Source organism: Camellia sinensis, chromosome 9, assembly GCF_055761805.1.
Source record: "Camellia sinensis isolate YWXY chromosome 9, ASM5576180v1, whole genome shotgun sequence".
NCBI classification, from domain to species: Eukaryota; Viridiplantae; Streptophyta; class Magnoliopsida; order Ericales; family Theaceae; genus Camellia; species Camellia sinensis.
Window position 1 is genome coordinate 114,623,082 of NC_138969.1, and position 6,000 is coordinate 114,629,081.

Sequence of the window (6,000 nt, forward strand, 5' to 3'; positions counted from 1 at the left end):
AGAACATACCGGAATGCTGTAGAGGGCTAGGAGATCAAAAGTCCGCTGAAGCATCCCCATCATCGAGGCATTCATCGCCAACGACTGACGGGTATACCCAGAAGAAGCCTGCAAAAGTATCAGATGCATTAGTATTCCGTGGAATATCAAATAAACTGAAATAAAATGACTGTACGAAAGGCAGTAATACATACCGGAGGTAAGTCGGGGACATCGATGAACTCATGATCAGCTGGCGGAGGGGCGAAGGGGATCTGATAGGTCGCCCCACCCTACCCCTGGAAAGTCAGTACAGCAGGCAGGGCGGGCCAGCCAGTCCCCCGTCCTCCGTGAACTCTGCCCCTGCCATGGACTCGGGCCCTCCTCGCAGCCCCTACTCCAACTCCCGCTCCGGCCCCAGCTGCCGATGCCACAGGCCTGGCCCCCTCTGCTCGACGGCCGCTCAGAAGTCGCATCAGGTATGTCTGCACGTACTCCCGATAGTCTCCGGTGCCTCTGAAGCCGGCCTCCTCCCAGCCAATGGTGTAGTCGTCCATCTGCTCGCTGGTGAGCCTCTCGGTCTCCCTCATATCCGCGGGAGGGTGAACCGGGACTATCTGCTCAGGTAACCCCAGGGTCTGGCGTAGGAAACGCTCACCCAGGTACCAAGCCCGACAGACCGGGCCCTCCAGCAAGACCCGGAAACGAGAGGTCTCATCGGCACCGGCAAACCGATCTCGAGTCACAGCTGGCAACGGAGCCCACGACCGCCAAGTGATCTGAAAGTGACAGACAGTTTGTTATCTAATGTTATTGAAATATGCAGTGGGAAAGCGAAGCTTAAATGAACTGCAAGTAAAACATACCTCGGCCGGGGTAATGGTGTCGAAGTATCGGCGGAAAAACCCGAAAGTCTCTCGTGGCCGCCGAGTGCATCTCCCGTCAAAGCGCTGTGAGAAGGGGACGACCAGGGGAGTCTCTGTGACCGGTACGGGGGCAAGCCTAGGAAAGTAGGCGTAAACCCACAGCTGCAAGGTAAATACCAGTGCATTTATCAGAAAAAGCAGAATATACAGAATAAAGCAGAAATGACAGAGCCATGTGTTGTGCAGTGTATTGTGTGCAGTGTACAGTGTGAGCAGTGTACAGTCAGTGTGAAGCAGAATGTATGTGTGCGCTGTGTGTACAGTATACAGCAAGTATAGAGCAGACTACAGTGTGTGCAGTGTACAGAGTACAGAAAATATAGGGCAGAAATGAAAAGCGGAGAAGCAATGTACCTCCCAAGCCCGCCAATAGCCTCCGAGCAACTGGCCGCTGCCACGCGAAGCCGAGCTCATGTACCCGTAGAGAGTGGCCAGATCGGCGCCACCCCAATCATAATGCAGGATGTCCCGGACGTCCACCAGTGCGCTGAGAAGACAGAGAGGCACGGTGTTCGCCCGGTCGGCGAAGATGGTAGTCCCGAACAGGAACATGAGGAAGCCGCGAGCATACCTCTCCACGTCCTCCTGGGTCATCTGCGCCTCCTCCTCCAACACGGGCTGAACCCGAAACTGTACCTCGAACCAGGAGTACCGCACGAAGCCTGGGCGAGCAAGAGGTGGGGCCTCCCCCAGTAGATGGACCTGAGCAGCGGTCCACTCATCCATGTCGATGTCAAAAGGGATCGGATCCCCCCTACCCCGATGCCAGTGAGCATCGAGAAATCGTAAGGGGTCATCGTCATGTCCCCTGCAGCGGAAAAGTGAAAAGAATCCGTGGTGTCCCACCACCTCTCTGCCAAAGCGGCAAGGAGAGGTCTGCATGTGGAGAGCCTGGAGAGTCCTCGGCTGAAGGCGCCGAAACCCGCTCGATCCACGATACGTCAGACCGCGTCAGGGAGCTCATCGTACCACTCCCGAGCGCCAGTATTCCCATACCCGCGAATGGTATGGGAACCCTCCTGTAAACAGAAAATAACAATTGCAAGACAACATTCGAAATGCAGTTTTGAAAAAGCAGATGAAGCATGTGTGCAAGTTTGACAGATTCAGGCAAATACCGGGTGCCGGTGTGCTTACGGTGAAATACGTGTGATGTGTCAGCGTGTTTAGGTGTTTCAGAACAGATATAGCAAGTGTGCAAATTTAACAGATTCAGACAAATACTGGGTGCCAGTGTGTATGCAGTGAAATACAGTGAGTGCAGTGTGTTTGAGTGATTCAGGGCTAGTGCAGTGTATGTGCATGTGTCAGTCTCGAGCAGATATCAGTTGTATGTATGTTTACAGTCAACTACAGTCTACGGTATATCAGATTCAAGCAATTAAGGAGTACAACTAACTATGACAGTTTTGTATCCTACATTGCGGAAAGTAAAGCAGAAGAAAGAGAGTTACCTCGAAAGTGCCGAATGAAAGGTGGGAGGTAGGCTCGTGCAGTAGTAGCTCAGGTGCCACGTGCCTTTCGAAGCTCCGGAACTGACGCAGGCCGTCGGGGGGCAGAACATGGATCGCCGGTCGGTAGGTTACTGGGTCGAACGGGCGCTCGCTCAACGGTAGGAGCTCGACCCCGGGATCCATCTCGTGGTCCGGGGGAGTCCCGCCACGTGGAATGTCGTCCGCCATATCGAAAATGATGAGAAAATGGCCGGTGGAAGGAAAGCCGGGCCGGAATACGAAGAGTCAACTGGAAAGTCAACTCCCGAGAAGGTCAAAAATGGTCGGGAAGGCCGGAATGTGAAAAGGCACGGGGATGAAGAGGAAAATGAGGGGAACAAACCCCGAAAAGGCGGGAACGCCAAACGAGGCACCGAAACAAAAATGTGATCGGTTGAAAATGTCCGAAACGCGAAGGAAATCGCGAATCCGACGACGAAATGGGCGTAGAACGCGAAGAAACGGGCAAAAAATGAGAGAAAAACACTCTAGAGAGAGAGAGTGAGGGTTTTCGGCAGTGGAGGAATGAGAAAATAGGGTTTGAAGCCCTATTTTAAAACACCCGAAGTGAAAAGTCGAAACTGCCCCGAATCAGCAACTTTTTGCCGGTCGGCAATATTTTGTGCCGACCGGCATTATTTTGTGCCGATGGATTTATTTTTCAGCCGGTGGCCTCCCCTTCCGGCCGGTGGTGTTCCCACAACCTTTTTTAGGCCATATGAGAAGTTTTTGGTCTTCATAGCTCAAGACAGTGCAAGAAGGGGCATCTCCGATGCTCAACCGGCCTCCGTTTCGACCTCGGACTGCTGCCTCCGTGCGTGGCACTCCAATTCATACAAGGTGTATCCTTTTCGTATCCTTTTGACTTTTACAAGGTCCAAAAGTTGCCCCATGTGTATCGCATATCAATCGCACTGTTTTGTTCATTTCGAATCATCACACTGTTTTGTGCATTTCAAATCGTCGCACTGTTTTGTGCATTTCAAAGCATCGCACTGTTTTGTGCATTTCGAATCGTCGCACTGTTTTGTGCATTTCAAACTGTCGCTCTGTTTTGTGCATTTTAAACCGTCGCACTGTTTTGTGCATTTCGAATCATCGCACTGTTTTGTGCATTTCAAACCGTCGCACTGTTCTGTGCATTTCAATCGCGCTGTTTTGCGCATCGCACTATTTTGTGCATTGTATTTCAATCGCGCTGTTTAGCGTATCGCACTGTTCTGTGCATTTCAATCGCGCTGTTTAGCGCATCGCACTGTTTTGTGCATTGTATTTCACTCGCGCTGTTTAGCGTATCGCACTGTCTTGTGCATTTCAAATCGTTCGCGCTTTCTTGCGCATCGCACTGTTTTGTGCACCTTACTTGCATTTTGCATGCATCCTATCGCGCTATCTTGCGCACCTCGCTTGTACTTATTAGTACATTGCATTGTTTTGAACACAAACCGGCTTCGCGTAGCGTATAAGTCCAATTGTCAAAATCTTCTTTCATATCATTCTCGCATCTTATGAGGCATGCGTGTCTCATTTGTATCACCTTACATTCCGTATGGCACACGTGTCGCACTTGCATCATGTGCATCTCAAAAAAAAAAACAAAAAAACAATCATAGTGCATTGACATGCGTTTCCATTGTAGCTTGCATGCATCCATTGCATTTTTCCCAGTAGTCGCATCGCACTGCATTGTCATGCATTTTTGTAAACATCCATCCCATTGCATATTTATAGATATTTCCATTGTAGATTGCATGCATTCATTGCATTGCCTTCCGCCTATGGCTTGCGCCTTTCCAGGTTGAGCTTGGTCCAGTATGTGCCCTTACTTTTCATGTTAAAACACAGTTCTGCATGTGTATCGCGCCGATTCCACGCTGATATGTTGGTTGAGGGTTGCGGCACCTTTTCTGTGTTACACATGGCTCGTATGTGTACATGCCTTTCCTAGGCAAGATTTGGTTTGGCTTTCGTGCCATATTCATTGTATCCATATCCATTCCATTGCATATTTGTACATATTGCATTGTAGCCTGCATGCATTCATTGCATCGCTTTCCGCCTATGGCTTGCGCCTTTCCAGGTTGAGCTTGGTTCGGTATGTGCCCTTACTTTTCATGTTAAAACACAGTTCTGCATGTGTATCGCACCGATTCCACGCTGACATGTTGGTTGAGGGTTGCGGCACCTTTTCTGTGTTACACATGGCCTGTATGCATACATACCTTTCCTAGGCAAGATTTGGTTTGGCCTGCGTGCCATATCCATTTCCATCTTCCTAGCATATCCATATATATTATATTGTAGTGTAATTTTTGCATCCGGCATTAGGATCGTAGTCCTTTCTGCAGCGGGTCGTTTCCCCACTTATGTCAATTCCACCCAATACTTGTTCTTGTGTCTGTCTACAATGCTCATAGTTCAGTTGACCGTTCTATGGTAGACAGACTTGTTATCTCCATCAATCTATTTGACATAGGTATGGTTTCGAACCGCTCGTGATTGGATCGTGATTCAATTGCTTTGCATGTAGCTTGCATTGTTTCAATTACATTGCATCTTCATTTGCATTGTTTATACATTGTTTTGTATATATTGCATATCGTTTTGCATCCGTTTTGCATCCATTTTGCATTGTCATGCATGTTGCTAACAATATTGTACCTGTTAAGTTTGTTTTCTTTGCAGGCACGATATTGTATGTACGGTTCATTTGAGGCTGGTGCAACCAGACGAGTCGCACAGGTATTGTATCCTCCCGAGTGAGACGTATTGAGAATTGCATAATTCTCTTACATCCTTTCTGCATTGTAGTGTAGTTCGGTGTACGCCAGCTTAAAACTGTCGCATGTATGCTTCGTTGCAGCTTTCTTTGCGTGATCATAAGTTATGCTCGGCTTCGTGCATTGTCTTGCATTTTGCCCCTGCCTTCGGGCGCATATCTTGATTGTCTTGCATGTTTGTCTAAGTCTTCGGCCTTGTCAAAAATGGGTCGTCTCTGGGCTTTGACATTCACTCCCGTCATTGTTATGACTTTCGAGTTGCTTAATGCATGCCATGTTTGTTGTGATAAACGTGCTTCAAAGCTTCATGACTTGCCTTAAGTACTTGGACCATGCTTGCATGCATTTTCTTGTCTTGTTTAACATGATTTGGCATCATTTTATGACATGATTTTTAATGCTTATGTTGCATGCTATGTGTCCATGATTACCCCCTTTCAAATGTGTTTGAGGGTTGTTCAATTTGTGCTTAAGTGTTGGCCCTCAATTATGTGCATGTGTGTATGTATTTGGTCCCCCCATATTATAGCATTTTGGCTACTGTTTTGGTCCCTATTAGAGCTGCCCAAATCATGTTTAAGACCACCTTTTCATTGGCTAGCATTGCCTCATGTTTGCTTGCATGCTTGCATAAGTGTATCGCCATGCCATGTTGCATCCTTAGCTTGCATGCCTAGGTTGCATTACATTTTGCATGCATGCTTTGTTCCTTGACTTAGTGATAGGAATTGGGCCTTGTTTGGTTTGATTTGGTTTGCATGCATTTGAAATCAAAGTTGCATACTTGGTTCTTTGGGCCATCATGCATGGAAATGCGTGATT